The sequence below is a fragment of the Symphalangus syndactylus genome, chromosome 9 (assembly GCF_028878055.3).
Source record: "Symphalangus syndactylus isolate Jambi chromosome 9, NHGRI_mSymSyn1-v2.1_pri, whole genome shotgun sequence".
In the NCBI taxonomy this organism is placed as follows: domain Eukaryota; kingdom Metazoa; phylum Chordata; class Mammalia; order Primates; family Hylobatidae; genus Symphalangus; species Symphalangus syndactylus.
Genome location: NC_072431.2, coordinates 99,048,378 through 99,066,606, shown reverse-complemented (window position 1 = coordinate 99,066,606; position 18,229 = coordinate 99,048,378). Strand labels below are relative to the sequence as shown.

General features: G+C 37.1%; 1 long non-coding RNA gene across 1 annotated transcript; it reads right to left on the bottom strand.

Moving 5' to 3' along the window:
* Positions 1-5,511: 5,511 nt before the first annotated feature.
* On the bottom strand, positions 5,512-9,035 carry LOC134731445 (uncharacterized). Its single transcript, XR_010113722.1, has 2 exons — positions 8,893-9,035; positions 5,512-7,654 (listed from the first exon to the last, which is right to left on the bottom strand). It is a non-coding gene; the product is annotated as an uncharacterized lncRNA (long non-coding RNA).
* Positions 9,036-18,229: the final 9,194 nt, after the last annotated feature.

The window sequence follows — 18,229 nt, the reverse complement described above, 5'->3', positions numbered from 1 at the left end:
ATGATAAAATTAACAACTTCACAATAAAATTTTGAGGAAAAGTTAAAGAAATGTGGAGAGTTTAATCTCAGGAATATAAGGTTGGGATGAAATCTGGTAACGGGCTTTTCATATTTGAGGTTATACAGGACACAAGCCTCTTTGCTCTGAGCCTATTCTCTCACACAATGGCTGTAAATAGAAGGGATACTTCAAATGGAATAAACTTGTCTCTTCTGGCCTCTTCTGGCTGAGTCCACCCCAAAGGCCTTGAGGAAGGCAAGTGATATACCCCAGGCCTCATGGAGGCAGTTGGTCATTGGGGGTCCTTCTCTTCAGCGGGGCTCTCACAAAAGATTCTAGGATGGTTAGGCTGGGCGTGGTGGCTCACACCTGTAATCCCAGCACTTTGGAAGGCTGAGGCGGGCAGATCATGAGGTCAGGAGATCGAGACCATCCTGGCTAACATGGTGAAATCCTGTCTCTACTAAAAATACAAAAAAAAAAAAAAAAAAAAGAGATTCTAGGATGGCAAGAAGAGAGACTTTCCTCACCTCCACTGCTAAGAGAGGTTGTTTCCTAACCCTTAGCTTTGCCTCCAGGCTCTTCTTTTTGGTCCTCCCTGCTGATATAGGCTTCCATTTGTTTTGTTCTTATTTTGAATTACAGGACTTTTCCATTTTACTTCCCTGTCTTAAACAACAACAGCTTTGAATACCTCTTCATTGTATCTGAAATAAAGTTCTGACTCTTGGTTATGGCATTTATAGCTCTTCACATCCTGACCCTGATCTTGTTTAGCCTAAGTTTTCAATCAATCCACTCACTGCCATCTACGCCCCTACATGGGCGCAAGCACATGGGGATTTTCATGCCTCAGAGCCTCCTCGTGTTCAAACTCAATCCAAATGCTGTTTCCTGTATAAAATCTTCCCTGACTCCTCATCAATGTAACAATGGCTCAGCATACATAGTTCTATAATCTAGTTTATTACATGACGTTATAGTCCTAATTTTTTTTTTATTTGTATATCTATCTCTTCCATAGAGTTAGCTCCCTCAGGGCAGATTCTCTATTTCTCTCTTTTTATTAACCTCAACATCTAGCACAAGGTCTGGCACAAAGACTTTGCTTAATAAATTCTGGTTGAACTGCCTATGCCCAGGGAAGATTGTGAGTGAATTATAAAGGAAGGAGTTTGTGACTTCCATTCCCAGGCGGATGAGTTTGGGAAATACTCTCAACCTTCCCCCTCAATGGTCTTAATATCAAGACCTCTTTTCTACAGTCTGTGCCTGTAACTCATAAGTCCCAGGCTCTGAAAAGAGCTGCCTGGGTTTGAATCTAGCCCCCTCGAGGCTGTGTGGCTTCTGGTGATCATTTAACCTTTAACTTTTCCTCAACTGTGAAACAAAGAACTTCATGGCTGCATCTTAGTTCTGCTGTAAGAATGAAATAAGATAATCCACATAAAAATAGCACCTCACATTTGTGGGCTAGGCACTGTTCTAAGTGCTTTACATACTGCCTTCTTTCTAACAACCTCAAGAGCAGAGTGCTGTTTTAATCATTAGATGAGAAAACTGAGATATAGAGAGGCTAAACAACTTTACAATGTTTGTTCACTTAGCTATTAAGTGGCTGAGCTGAATTCTGCTTCTTAACCAATCTTGACGTTTATTTTTTATTGAAAGTTTTTACTATTTTAGTTGGCAAATCATAACTTATATATATATTTCTCGGGTAAAATGTGATGTTTTCATATATGTATACAACATGGAATAATTGAGTTAATTAACATATGCATCACCTCACTGTGAAAGTTGTCGGAATCAAAATAAAGTATCTTGTGTTAAAAACCCTGACAAACAGAGCTGAGGAAAACCAAGAATAAACAGTTCTCATACACAAATGTCTCATAACAAGAACTATCACAAAAGGCTCAGCAAAAACCACAACTTTGTGCAAAGGCCATTGAAACCTTACACAAAAATACACTTATTCAAGGACGTCTGCCCAGCAACTGCCTTTCCAACCTCAGACTGGCCACAACCCTTGTCGTTGATCCTTGCAGCCAAGGATAATTATCTTAAAACAACTAAGTTTTCCTTCCCATTTCTCTTTTAAAAACCTTTGTCTTCTTTTATCTTCCTGAATACATACATAGTTGACTATGGCATGCATATTCTTATTTTAATAAGAATATCCTGAATAAATAGCATTTTATTTTTCAGAGTCTCTTTTCTGCTTATTTAGGTTGACATCATTTACCCATAATTTCTTGTGGTGAGAAATTTAAAATTTATTCTCAGCAATTTTGAAATATACAATATATTGTTATTAATTATAGCTATGCTGCTGTGCAATAGATCTCAAAAATGAGTTCCGCCTGTCTAAATGAATCTTTGTATCCTTTGACAATGTTATATTCTACACTCCTTACATTAAGAGCATCAGCTTGAACCACTTAATGTGAACTAGGAATACTATGATTCTTTAGCTTTTCTTCGCACCAAGGTTTTCTGTCTTCTCAATATCTGAAATTCTTACTGAAACAGAATGTTAAAAATCAATTTATGCATGCAGGGTATTTAGAAATGCATTTGAAAATAGCTCATGCAAATAATTATCAAGGGTCACATACAAAAGCAACTGTGAAAATACTACCTGGTGATTATGATGAACTGAAAGCTGCTGATGAGGGAAAGAGATTTGTTTTTCTTTTTCCTTTTTCTTTTTCTAGAGTCAGGCTCTCACTCTGTCATGCAGGCTGGAGTGCAGTGACATGATTATAACTCACTGCATCCTCAAAATTCTGGGCTCAACCGATCCTCCCACCTCAGTCTCCTCAGTAGCTGGGACTACAGGCATGCACCACTATGCCCAGCTAATTATTTTTGTATTTTTTGTAGAGACAGAGTTTTACTTTGTTGCCCAGGCTGGTCTTGAACTCCTTGGCTCAAACAATTCTTCTGCCTCAGCCCACAAAGTGTTAGTATTACAGGTGCAAAACACCATGCCCGGCCTATACTTGTTTTTCTTTCCTTCCCTCTGGAAAGCTAGGAATATTTATTTAACTACTTGTTTGTTCATTTATAGGCAGACTGGGCATTATCACTAAAATTTGTGGTATTTAATTTAGAAGTCGAAGGGTGATGCCATGTAGTAATCACAATCTTTAAAAGCAAATTTCCCATTGTCAGACAACCAAATTAACTGGCATAAGTGTATGACAAATTGTGAAACAGTTGATTAAACCAGTTGCCAAATAGAGCTCTATTCAGATAATAACTCAGTGTTCAACACATTTTAGCACAGATTATGTGAAAAGTCTTTATTTAGCAAAAGCAGAGATCAAAACTGTTATCCTACTTTTATTTTATCAAGGATAATATGATTATAATAATACTAATTTGATTGTCTTTGGTGTGAGCAATTTCTGGGCTCCATTCACTGGAAAGTACATTAAGTTTTGCCAGTAAATGATGTGACTATATAGCAGAAAAGGATGGAAGGTTAGATTTTTTTTCTTTACTTTCCTTTTTAAAAGACTGTATGTTACAGGTGATTGGCACAAAAGTGATGTTAGCAGGTTTCTTATTCTTCCTATACCAATACATTGCTTTCTAATTTTTTGGATATTCCTCATGCCTTATAAGTTCCCATAGTTCCTTGGAAATATACTCCAACAGTGATGTTTTGGGGTCACACTGGTGCCGGTGGTGCTTCATTCCCAAAGGGCATGGGCAAGCACAAAAGGGAAAGGATGGGCAGGGTGGGACTCATTGCTGCAGGTTCATGCTGTTGTTTTAACCACATTGCCCTGCTCTATGAATTGCCGTAATGGAGTTCTTTACTTACCATGACCCAGATTTCACTCAAGCTAGGCAGCATCAATAGAAATAATGGTAACATATTTTTTCCTCCTTTCCAACAGTTGTTATACCATATTTGCTAGAACTTTCAGAAAATGTTGAACAATAACATGAAAATGAACATTCTTTTTTTTTTTTTTTTTTTTGAGATGGAGTCTTGCTCTGTTGCCCAGGCTGGAGTGCAGTGGTGTAATCTCGGCTCACTGCAACCTCCGCCTCCCAGGTTCAAGTGATTCTCCTGCCTCAGCCTCCCAAGTAGCTGGGACTACAGGTGTGTGCCACCACGCTGGCTGATTTTTTGTATTTTTAGGAGAGATGGGGTCTCACTGTGTTAGCCAGGATGGTCTTGATCTCCTGACCTCTTGATCTGCCCACCTTGGCCTCCCAAAGTGCTGGGATTACAGGCGTGATCCACTGCTTCCAGCCGAAAATGAACATTCTTGTCGTGTTCTTGATTTCATGGCATTCATGAAATATATGCTGCCTCTCCACAGCCTTCCACTAATGACAGAAACCAGGACTCAGTCTCAGAACTCCTTCTGCAGAACTTAGATGCTGTTGATGCATCAGTCTCCAACCAGCTCTACTCGCCCAGCTACCACTAAAAGAATGAGCAGACAGTGAAAATCATTGGCCATTAACACTCTAGAGTTTTGCCATGTGTAAAAAGTGTTCTTTTGATCTTATTAGAAATTTCTTTCATCATTTTTTTTTCTTTTTAAAACAAGGATGCATGCTTAGGCCATTTTCCAAGATGATTATATGCTTTTTTCATTTGGCTATTATCATCATGGACTAAATCAATTTCATAATGTTGAATCACTCAAGTTTCTGGCTGAACTATTTCTTGGCCATGATATATATACTCATATTTGTTAATGTTTTATTTAATCTTTTTATATCTATTAATATGAAAAGTGATGTTTACCTTCAGTTTATGAAACTTTATGGTAAAACCATGTGTTAGTATCAAAGCTTTGTTAACTTACTAACAGCAGTTGAGGAATTCCATCTCTTGCTATGCCCTAGAATTTTAAATTGTATAAAATTCATCTATTTCTGACAGTCTATAGTCTCGCCTGTAAAACCATCTGGGCTGAGTAATTCTTGGAATATATTTTCAATTTTGTCCATGATTATTGGTATATTCACATTTTCTTCCTCTTCTTCAGTTAGATTTGGCAATCTACAATTTTCCTAAAAAATTTATTCACTTTATCTATATTTTTGAATTTAGTCTTAAAGGGTTATAGCTATATGCACTTATAGTTGTGTTAAAGTGGAGACCAGGCCTGAAGAAGCCCTGAGCAGACAAAGCTAGTTGAGTCTCATAAATGACCTCAACCTTGCTTTTACAAACATAAGTGAAACTTAACTGGAGCTGTTTCTTGCAAATACCTATACAATATTAAAACAACAACAACAAACAAACAGAACTAGAGCTCAACCAATCAGAAACAAACAACAAACTAATATAGCTAGGGACTTTCCAATGGGATAAACCAAAGAAGGCAATTGCATAACTGTAACCAAATATTTTCTTTGCTTTACTTCTGTGCTTATTCTATAAAAGCCTCCCCCTCGTGTTCCCTTAGTGGAGCTCCCAAACCACTTCTGGTTTGGAGCTATGGATTCATGAATCATTTGCTCAAATAAACTCTTTAAAATTTTATTGTGCCTCAGTTTACTTAACTGTTGTTATATTCTCTTGCCTATATGTTATATTCTAAGTCTAAAATGTTTAAAATATTTGTTTTTTCTTTATCATCTTTACACGTTAGAATTGCTTATTTTATTGGTCTTTGCAAAGAAACAATTGTTGGATTAATGTATTCAACTCTACCATTGTTTTGTTTAATCGTCTACTTTTCTCTTTGCTATCCTCAGCCTCCTACTTTCCATACTTAATTTGTTTGTTCTTGTTTTCATATTTCAATAAAAGCATTCAGGACACGGAGCACAGTTCTTTGGCTATGCCATCTTCTTAATTCTCCTAAGACTTGGTCCCAGTGTCATCAATTTCTAAAATATCTTGTTTTAATTAAAAAAAATTTTTTTTTTAGATAGAGTCTCGCTCTGCTGCCCAAGCTGGAATGCAGTGGTGCAGTCTTGGCTCACTGCAACCTCTGCCTCCTGGGTTCAAGCAATTCTCCTGCCTCAGTCTCCTGGGCAGCTGGAACTACAGGTGCCCTCCACCATGCCCGGCTAATTTTTATTTTTAGTAGAGATGGAATTTCACCATGTTGGCCAGGCTGGTCTCCAACTCCTGACCTCAAGTGATCTGCCTGCCTCGGCCTCCCAAAGTGCTGGGATTACAGATGTGAGCAACCATGCCCAGCCTATATTGTTTTAATTGTTTCTCAGACCCACATTATTTATGAGATTTAAAAAAAAATAGAATTCCAAGTAATTCTTTTGTTTTATATTTTGTTGCATAGTAGCCAAAATGAATATTTCATAAATTTTCTTTTTGATTGTTGAGATTTTATTTATAGACTTTTATGTGATTAGAATTTTTGAATGTTAAGGAAAATTCACTGATGGCACAAAATTTGAAATATATTTACTTTTTTATAAAATGGGAGTATCTTTTTTTCTGGTAATAGAAGTATGTGCTTGTTTTTATGAAATTAAAGTGCTGTAGAAATGTGTGTTATATAAAGATGCACACATTCTAGACTACAACCTTTTTTAATGAAAAACATTGTGGACATCTTTAAGTGTCAGTATTTAAAGTTTATAACCATTACATATCATTCTATTATGTGGATATGTCATGGTTTATTTAAGCAATCTTTTAATCATTCACTTACTCAGCAAACCTTAAGAAAGTTTTAGGCCCAGCATGGTGGCCTATGCCTGTAATCCCAGCACTTTGGGAAGCTGAGGCAGGAGGATTACTTGAGGCCAGGAGTTCAAGACCACCCTGGGAAACATAGTGAGATCCCATCTCTACAAAAATTAAAAAAAAAAAAAAATAGCTGGGCATGATGGCAGGCACCTATAGTCCTAGCTACTCTGGAGGCTGAGATGGGAGGATTGCTTGAGCCCATAAATTAGAGGCTGCAGTGAGTTATGATAATGCCACTGCACTCTAGCCTAGATGACAGAGCAAGACTCTGTCTCTACAAAAATAATAATAATAAATAAACAAGAAACTTTTAAATATCAGGGTTTGCACTAAACATCATGATACAAGACTAAAGAAAACATCCACATTCCTTTTTTTCTTAACAAAATTTTTGTTATGAAAATAATGCTCCAATGAGTGTCTTTATTATATCTGTATATTGGTATATTTGCCTAATTATTTGTTTTAAATAGCTTTCCAAAAGTAAAATTCTTTGGGCCAAAATCCAAGCACATTTACAATTCTCTGACATATCATCAAAGTCTCCTCCACCAGTTTACTCTTCACCACCTTTGGTATAGCTGTTAGGGATGGAGTTGGACCTTGGGTACAGAGACGGGAAAGAAAGCAGTCTAGGCTGTTGCAGACTCCAAACCAACCAGACAACCAGATTCTCACTGTCTCTCTGCTCTCCTCTTCTGACATCTGGTTTCCATTCTCAGGTCATCTCATTGCTCAAGATGGGCTCCTGGATCTCTAGCTGTTGTCTTCAAGTCACAGGACAAAGGAGGAGACATGAAGTACCCAGAGTTCTGCTGCTCCTCACTGAGGCATTTTCTGTAAGTGTACTTCCCGGTAGCCCCACACAGCACTCCCGGTTCCAGCTCATTGGACAGAACTTAGTCACATGAGCACACCTAGCTTCAAGGGTGACTCCGAGGCCCGTTACTAAAGAGAAAAATGCAAGTGACTCTATCTGTCACACTCACAAATAAAACGTAGGGACAACCTAATATTTGCCACTATAAAGAAATAGTAACTCATTGTTTAAATGCATATTTTTTCACTGAACATATTTTTATATACTTATGTTTTTATCTATTTCTTTAGGCATTGCCTGTTTATGATCTTTGTCCTCTCTTTTCTTTTTTTTTATTGAGACACGGTCTTGCTCTGTTGCCCTGGCTAGAATGCAGTGGCACAGTCACGGCTCACTGCAGCCTCAACCTCCAGGGCTCAAGCGATCTTCCTACCTCAGCCTCCAGAGTAGCTGGAGGCATGTTTCACCATGGCTTGCTAATTTTTGTATTTTTTGTAGAGATGGAGTCTTGCTACGTTTCCCAGGCTGGTCTCCTGGACTCAAGCAATCTGCCTGCCTCTGCCTCCCGAAGCGCTGGGATTACATGCACGAACCAGTGCACCAAGACTTGTCCTTTTTTTTCTATTGAGTTATTTACTTTTTCCCTGCTGATTCTTAAGAGTTTTTTTAGGGAATAAAAATACTAAACCTTTGACATTTATTTTGTAAGTATTTTCCAATTAGTTGCTTAACTTTCTATTCTGCCTGTGGTGTTTGCTGCTAAAGAAAAATGTTTTCTTCACTGTAGTCAAATATTTTTCTTACACGTTAGAGTTTTTAGCTTCTGGGTCATTTTAGAAAGGTCTTCCCTAATCAGCTGGTAAGATATTCTCCTACATAAATGCTTTAAAAATAGACTTTAGTAATTATTTTGTTCAGATACCAGTTTTTAAAAAATTGCCATCATTGTTACATTTTTAAAAAATGTTTTTCTGATTTCAATATTCCCCCATATTTCAATGCAATTTTATTTGTTCCCTAGAGGTTTATGGTCATTGTATCATCACTGTAACATTTGTCCTTTATCAGCGTTAACAAGGCCCTCCTGATGCTACTTTTCTGGTTCATTCTAGTTTGTCTTCTATTAACATAGGAACATGTCCTTTTGTGTTAATGCTATTGCTTATCTTCACATCATGTATTACTTTTAAACATTTTCTGCCACTTTATGAGTATTGTAAATATCAGCTAGGAAAGCTTTTAGCTACAAGTTCAGAAATCAGAACTAACCATAACTTAATAAGTATATATCCTTTTGCTTTTCTAGCTTTTTCTCTCTTTTTTTTTTTTTTTTTGCATTTTTAAGAGTTTTAGAGGTTGTACTCACCTTTCCTAGTGCTATCTTTAGCACGTTGCTTTGTTGCCTCATGCTTACAAGATGTCTACTGCAGCTAAAGACAACACAGTGATTTCCAGGTCAGGAATAAAGGGTCGGAGTAGCTCCAGCTATGTCAGTTCCTTTTGTCTGAAGAGCAAAAAGTTTCCCAGACACCCCATACTTTCATCTCATTGGCTGGAACTGTATCACATGATCACATCTAGCTGCAAAGAAGGCTGGAAAATAAGTATTTATCTGTTCTAGACTCTGTAGTAGAGGATGCAGAGGAGGACTAGATGAGCCAACTAACTCTCACCTGCCTCAATATGTTTTTTGGAAATAACATATGATTTTTTTTTTTTTACCGAGTTTGAAATGTGTCTTTTCAATTTATAATTTTAGCAAATGCATTTGTTTAATCTTCCTAAAACACCACATCAGTCATGTCACTTCCTACCTATCTAAGCTCTAATGCGCTGGAGTTTCCCAGCCCTTTTTTTCCAAACCCAACAGGTCTTACTTCATTTTAATTTTCTCATCATGCTTTCCTTTTTTAAAAAATACTTTAGTATTATGTAGAGGATAGTTTCTTTACCTTTTTTCTTCTCTCCTCTTTTTATTTCTACTAGTATTAACTTAATGTTTGCTGAAAAAGTTCTTGTGTTTTCCTTATAAGATTCAAACATGGAATATCCTTAATATCCCATTATTTAAGAGTAGTTACTAATTCCTAAATTTCCCTTTTTTTATACTTGCACTTCTATTATCTAGTCTGTTCTAATATTTGAAGTTTAGATCTAGAATATAATATTCTCCATTATGCAGTTCAGTGGTTTTTACACATTCACAGAACTTGTACCCATCACCACAATCTATTTTAGAAGGTGTTGGTGACCCTAAAAGGAAATGCATACTAATGCATTTCCCATACGCACCCAATTACAGGAAAGACTGATGGCTTTTAGAGGCACACGTGGCCAATCCTAACACAACTGAAGTTCCATTTGTTAATTAGAAAGAGAAAACGGGTATTGAATAAGCAAATATAGTCTTGCCACATTCTCTGTCTTGTGATCCCCTTTCTAGGTTAGTGTAAATATGTCTTCAATTAGCATTTTTTAAATAGTACATTTTTAATCCCTTGTGTATCTGAGACTGTATTTCAATGGCTTTCACATGTGAAAGTACACATTTGCTGTGGATCTTAAACTTTCTCATTCAAAATCCTGTAGCTTTTTTTTTTTTTTTTTTGAGAGAAGTCTCGCTCTTATTCCCTAGGTTTGAGTGCTATGGCACAATCTTGGCTCACTGTAAACTCTGCCTCCCGAGTTCAAATGTTTCTCCTGCCTCTGCCTCCCAAGTAGCTGGGATTAAGTCGCCTGCCACCACGCCCGGCTTATTTTTGTATGTTTTAGTAGAGACGGGGTTTCACCATGTTGGCCAGGCTGGTCTCGAACTCCTGACCTCAGGTGATCCGCCTGCCTCGGCCTCCTAAAGTGCTGGGATTACAGGCGTGAGCCACTGCACTGTAGCTATTTTTAAAACTTTATTAAGGTGTCTTTACATGCCATAACATTCACTCATTTACAGTATACATTTTAGTGGTTTTAGTATATTCATGGAGTTGTGCACCCAACACAGCGATCAATTTTAGAACATGTTCATGACTCCAAAAGGAAATCCTGTCCACATTAATGCACATTAGCAGTTACTCTCATTTCCTCTCTTCTCCGCCCCTGACAACCACTAATCTACTTTCTGTCTCTATGGATTTGCCTATTCTAGATATTTTGTACAAATAGAATCACACAATATATGACTTTTTGTGTCTGGCTTCTTTTACTTAGCATGTTTTCAGGGTTCATCCACGTTGTAGCACAGGGGTCCCCAACCGCTGTACTGGTCCATGACCTGTTAGGATCCGGGCTACAAAGCAGGAAGTGAGTGCAGCCTTACCACATTCTAATGGAGGTCTGATCTGAAAGGTGCCCTGAGTTCTGCCTCCTGTCAGATCAGCCCTGGCATCAGATTCTCATAGGAGTGGGAACCCTGTTGTGAACTGCGCATGCAAGGGATCTAGGTTGGGCACTCCTTATGAGAATCTAACGCCTAATGATCCTGAGATGAAACAGCTTCCTCCTGAAACTCTTCCCCCACTACTCCCCTCCATGTCCGTGGAAAAACTGTCTTCCACAAAACTGGTCCCGGGTGCCAAAAAGGTTGGGGACTGTTGTATGTAGCATGGATCAGTACTTCATTCCTTTTTGTGGCTGAATAATATTCCATTATATGGACATTTTATCTATCCCCATACTGTTGCTAAATATTCGGTTTGTTTCTTTTTTGGATATATTATGAATATGTTATGAATCTTCATGTGCAAATTTTGTGTAAACGCATCTTTTCATTTATCTTGGAAAAACAGCTAGGAGTGGAATTGCTGGGCCATAGCATAACTCTATGTTAAACTTTTCGGAAATTGATAAGCTGTTTTTCAAAGTGGCTGCTCCATTTTATATTCCTGCCAGCAGTCTATAAGTTCTCATTCCTCCATGTTCTTGTCAAAACTGGTTATTGTCTGTCTTTTTATTATAGCTATCCTAGTGGGTGTGAAGTAATATCTCATTGTAGTTTTTACTTTCACTTCCTTAATGACTAATAATGTGAACCATATTTTTATGTGTTTTTTAGCCATTTGTGTACCTTCTTTGGAGAAATGTTTATTCAGATCCTTTGCCCATTTTTTATTGGATTACTTGTTTTCTGAATTGTTGAATTTTAAGAGTTCTTTACATATTCTGGAAACAAGTCACTTGTCAGATATATGATTTGCAGACATTTTATCTCATTCTGTGAGGTTTTTTCTTTTCAGTTTCTTGATGGTGTTATTTGATGCACAAAGGTTTTTAGTTTTGATGAAGTCTGCTTTGCCCTTATTTTTTCTTTCGTCATTTAAACATGTGGTGTTGTAACTAAGAAACTGTTGCCTAACTCAAGGTCACAAAGACTTACTTTTATGTTTTCTTCTAGGAGTTTTATAGTTCTAGTTCTTACATTTAGGTCTATAATCCATTTTGAGTTAATCTCATTTACAGTGTGAGATCTGTATCCAAACTTATTATTTTGTATGTGAATATCAAGTTGTCCCACTACCATTTGTTGAAAAGACAGATTTTTTTTTCCCATTGAATTGTTTTGACACCTTTGTTGAAAATCAGTTGACTGTAAATGTGAGGGTTCATTTCTGAACTCTTAGTTCTATTCCATGGATTGTATGTCTATTGTTATACCATTTCCATACTGTCTTGATTTTTATAGTTTTATAGTAGGTTTTGAAATAGGGAGTACGATTTCTCCAACAGTTTCTTTTTTTCAAGATTGTTTTGGATATTCTGGGTCTCTTGCATTTTCATTTGGACTTTAGGATATGTTTACCAATTTTTAACAGGAAACACAGGAAAATTCTAATAGAAATTTTGATAGAAATTTGTGTTGAATCTCTAGCTCAATTTGAAGAGATGGGGTATTGCCATCTTAACAATGTTAAGTCTTCTTATCCGTGATCCCAGGACGTCTTTCTATTTAGATCTTCTTTGATTTCTTTCGCCAATGTTTTATAATTTTAATTCCTATATTTCTTTTGTCAATTTATTCATAGTTATTATATTTTTTCTACTATAAATTATTTGTTAATAGTTTCTTAAGGATTATTTCTTAATTCCATTTTTGTATTTTTCATTGCTGCTGTACATAAACACAATTGGTACTTGCATATTGATATTGCTTATTGCCAAATTGCTGGACTCACTTATTAGTTCTAATTTTTTTTTGTCTATTTTTTAGGATTTTATATATATATAAAACCATGTCATGCAAATAGAGATAATTTTACCTATTCCCTTCCAATCCGGATGCCTTTTATTTCTTTATCTTGCATAGCTTCCCTGGCTAGAATCTCTAAGACAATGTTGAATAGAAATGACAAAAGTGACAGCTTTACCTTGTTCCTGGCCTTGAGGGAAAAACATTTTGTTTTTCTCCATTAAATATGAAGTTAGCTTGGAGTTTTGTTTCTTTTCATGTTTGTAGATACAGAGGAGAAACGTAAGCTCAGTCACTCATGGAGTGAATGTATATGTCCCCCCAAAATCATCTGTTGAAGCTCTAACTTTCAATTGGCTGTATTTGGAAGTAGTGCCTATGAAAATGCAATAAAAGTTAAATGAGGCAATAAAGGTGAGCTTTAATCTGATAGGGCTGGTGTCTTTATAAGAAGAGGAAGGGGCACTGGAGCTCTCTCTCTACCTTGTGAGGACACAGTGAAGAGACAATCATATGAAACCAGGAAGAGAGTCCTCACCAGGGACTGAACTGGCCAGCACTTGGTCATGGACTTCCCAGTCTTCGGGACTAAGAGAAAATACATTTCTGTTGTTTAAGACACTCAGTGTGTGGTATATTGTTATGGCAGCCTGAGATGACTAATATACTCACTTTAAGAGTTTTTTACTAGATGTTCACAGACATTTTAAAAATCTTAAAGTTTATAGATTTTGCTAGGATATGTCTAGGTGATGGTCTCTGTTCACTGGCATTGTTTAAAACAGTGTTAGTTTTTATATTCTGCACATCAAGGCCTTTATTTAGCCTGGAAAACATTCTCCCTGCTCTATGGTATTGTTTTGCCTCCTATGTGCTGGTATCTTCTTTAGGAATACTAATTTAGGTGCACATTGGTTTTGTTCTTTTTCTCCTCTATATTTTCTGTCTTCTTTCATCTTCATCTTTTCCTTTGGATTCAGAGAGAACATGTGAAGAACACATGACTGAAATCTCAAGTCAGACTGAAATCCTGACTTCGTCATTCACCAGGTTTGTGATTGTGTGCCTCCTGTGCCTCCGTTTCCTTATGTATAAATGGAACTGATGTGTGGGTAATACAAGTAAAGTCTTTAGAATAATGCTTTACAAGTAATGAGTTACCAGTAAATAAATGTAAGCAATGAACATTAGTAGCACTGATGCAATTTTTCAGAGTATCAGTTGTGGGCATTCTGCTTAAAATATGGATTTAATTTTTACATTTGAATTAAATGTCACTGCAGTCCTCCCCATTCTTGCCCATTTTCATTTCAACCTGTTTTTTCCTCTCAGTCTATTCCCTTCTTATGACCATTTTATTTTGACCCATAACGGTTGCGTCTTCTTGCCCTCTTGTTGATACCCGTTTCAGGAAAAAAAGACTATTTCCGATGTGAGGCATATCTTTTTCAGTGAACATAGCCTTGCACCTGCTTTCCTATTTTTTTTGTACACAATTAGTTTTAAAGGCCCTTTGTTGAATGTACTCTGTTTTCATTGCATAAACTAGATCCGTTTCAACTCAGTGTCTGTCAGCAATCAAGGTGAGTGGGCTACGCTTGGTCCCTCCCTCTGTCTACCCTGTGGGGATCACATTGCAGTCTCAGGTCTCAGCTGGAAGGCAGGGTGCTGTACTTGGTTCTTATTCTATCTCCCTGTGTTTTCAGACTTTCACTTAATGTTTCTCTTTGCTACTTAGAGGTATACTTCATTCATTTTCCTGGCTTGTTTAGCTTTTTAAAAATAAAATATACGAATGATTCCTCTCACATCCTCTTCCTAAAGTTCTTGTTTGTGCCTCTGGCTGAATACTTTGTGTGGAGGGACATTTCCTAGAATGCACTGGGCCACCATCACTTCTTCCTCAACTCCTTTTGCTATCTTACTGTTTTCTGGAATTTCCAGTCCTGATATGAATGTGGGAAGACTGGGAGAGGGAAGAGGTCAGGGATTATCCTCCAGCCACCTTGAAGAATACTGCAAGAAGTGCAGAGGATGATTGATGTCTCATCCTTTCACAGATCCAGGCCCTACATCTCCAGGGCAGGGAACAGATTGGTGGGGAGAGGCACAAGCATCTCCCCTCTTCCTCTTGACCCATGGTCTCTATTTCATAAAGTCTCACTTACTGAAGCCTGGGTACATTCCCTTCAGCCACAGTCTACTTTCCATATAACTGAGGCTGATGTGCAGCCAGTACTTTCCACTATCCCTTTAGAGTTGTTCATGACTGTCTTAGTAGGTTTATGCAGGGTCCTGGATGATAAATATTTTGAATAGCATCCTGCTCATAACACATGTCAATTACCCCTGGATACCTAGATATGGTTACTTTTCAGGGTAGGCTTTCCTGCTGTTATGAGCTTTCATCTAAGCTCGACTTGGAACTCAAGCCAGGTGCCAGTTTGCATTGGAAGTCTCTATGGGCTAGAATATAAAATCCATGGCATAGCTGCTCTTTCTGACTGCATTGAGTAATTTAATTTAATAATCATTTTGATTTTCCCTGTGTGTAAATTTTCCGAGAGGAGGTTAGGCTCATTGGGAGGTGAATTCTTTCTCTCAAGTCATTAAGGTTCCAGTTAGTGCTTTGTGTCTGTCATTAATTAAACTACACTCAAGTTCCCTAAAAATGAAATTCCTTATGTCCCTAGTGGAATTTGAGGTTCAAACTGAATACACTAGGGATGAATATATCCAAACCTGGGTCTTTCTTGAGGATCATCTTATGTGTTTTTTGCCTCCCAACCTGTCTTGGTGGATGTATCTTGTGGGAAGGAGTATGATAAAGTTGATATTTCATTTCTGTTTTTGTATTTTGCAGATTTTTTTTGCTAACCTAATGGTCTTATCTGGTAATATCTGAGAAGAGGGTGATAGACAATAAAAAGGGAAGTATTCTTTATTTTAATTAAAATGCTAACATAAGGCACAATCATTGAGTGATTGCATTACAAAACAGATACTTGTTCTGCCATAGTTAAGTGTGATTTGATGCGTCCATTATAAGCCTCTATTCTCAGGGGTTTATATCTTGGCCAAAATAGTCCCTCCAGGCTGAAACTTGGCAGACATCTCAGCCTAATTACAGTCGTTTTCCTTTTTGGATTAAAAAAATTGAATTATTAGTGCTTGAACCCCATCCCCCCATATTTTCAAAGGATTACATTTATATTCACATAAATTGTGGGCTCTTGATCCTTTCAAATAAAATGACAACTTAGCAAGAACCAAAGATCCAGGGACCCCGTGGAGAGAAACTCATGCTTGCTCAAGCAACAGCAGCAAGGAGTCAAGGAAATCACTGAATTAATAATGAGGTTTGTGGGTATGGTGAGAAGGCCAATTCTGTGGGTTTTGGTGCCTTGAGTAAATAGGTGAGGCGCATTCCCTTATCCCATATCCCAAGACCACAGCCATCATCACATTCTTCCACAGACTTTTTGCTGTTGCCCTAGAATTCTCCCACCATTCATCCTCCGACCTCTCTTTTTCTCATTCATTTTTACCCATCAACAGAGGTGGACAAAATCCAAAGGGGGATGGAGATGATCAAAGAGGTCTTTGCTATAATAGAGAAATTCTGGATATGCATTCTTCCCTGTCTTATATGTTGTTCTCTCGGAGACCTCAGAGGAGGTCTCAGGGCCTTACCAGCCTCCAAAGAGCCATGAAAGTAATATGTTTGCTTCCCTGAATTATCAATTGAAACATAGATGACTATAAATAGCACTTACATTTCATTATTATTTAGGTGTAGTAGGTGAGATTTGATGTAAAATTTTACATCTTACCTTTTATGTCACCTGTTTGACTTTTTTTATTACTTGAAACATGTCACATATCCTTTCAAGTGAAATTACTGTAAACAGTAGACAGAATACTTCTTGCAACTTTTAGATGACTTCCCTGACAAAACCCACACTCTACAATTTGCGAAGTTTAGTGAAGAAACCAGTGAGGTTTATACAGTTTACAGCTTGGTATTCCCTGGGCTCTTGCTTATAAATCTATCTAGATATAGGTCATGAATATGTAATATGCAGACTGATGCTGAATGTAGCACCGTAATATAAATAGACTACATGAGCTTTTCAAAAAAGCAACAGGAGTTGGAAAAAAAAAATCTACTCAATTTCCTACACAGTGCAGCCCATTAAGGAGACAGTAAAATCAAAATGTTGAAGTTACTAGAAGAAAATTTTGCTGAATCAGTTCCTTCCGAGAGTCTGGCATGAATGAGTCATATTGTACACAGGGAGAAGTAGCTCAGGCACACCCTTAGTTGTCATGGATTTCATTTACTTAGAAGGTTTGGTATTTGTGTGAGTGCAATGAGCAAATAAGGTATGTCAATGGTATCTAAAAATGAAGCCTACAACAATTAAATTAGAAACTAAAAAGGTTTTGAATGGTAAAACTGAATACATTTTAATTGAACATAATTCTATTGAAGACTATTAAATTACCACCTTGGAATAGAAGCACAAAAAATGTGATAATGAGCTATGGAACCAAAATTTAGAAACACAAACTGAAAAAATTACAGGTACCCCAGTGTAGGCAATGCACAGTGCTGATGATATGAAAATATGAATTATTTATATCTTCTTTAAATGTAAAATGTAAATTTGCTTGGAATTAATTTCTGTTGGGAAATTACTGCTCAGTAAACAAAGATAGCTCTTAGGGTAATATTTTTTCCTCCTAAATGTATTATTATTATTTTATTATTATTGTTGTTGTATGGGGAAAAAGAGAAAGTTTAAGGATATTCAAGTTTGAAAACTTCTGAATTATAGTTACACTGGAAAATAAGTCTTTTATTTATAGGCAACATGTAATGTAGACAGTTAAAGAGTTATTTTCTTCAAAGGACAGCCAAACTAAGGGGATGGACTGCATTATGACCCCCAAATCTGTAATGTCAAAAATGTTGAACCCTTAATTCCCAATGTGACTGTATTTGGAGATAGAATCTTTAGGAGATAATTAATATTAAATGAGATTATAAGAATGGGACCCTAATCTGATAGGATTATAAGTCTTATAAGACTTATATAAGAAGAGTAAGAGAGAGATATTTCTCTCTTTTTTTCTTCGTAAACACAGAGGAAAGGCATATGACGACAAAGCAAGAAGGTGGCCAACTGCAAGCCAGGAAGAGCGACTTCGCCAGAAACCAAACTGACCAGCAAATTGATCTGGGACTTCCCAGACTCCAGAACTGAGAGAAACAATTTCTGTTGTTTAAGCCACCCACACTATGGTCTTTTGTGATGGCAGCCTGAGCAGACTAAGATTTTGGTACTGAGAAGTGGGTGCTGCTGTGAACAAATATCTAAACACATGGAAGCAGCTTTGGAACTAGGTGATGGCCATAGGCTGGACAAGTTTTGAGGTCCATTCTAGAAAAAGCCGTTGCTATGATGGGACTGTTGGTAGAAATAGGGACTTTAAAGGTAATTCTGATGAAGGCTCAGAA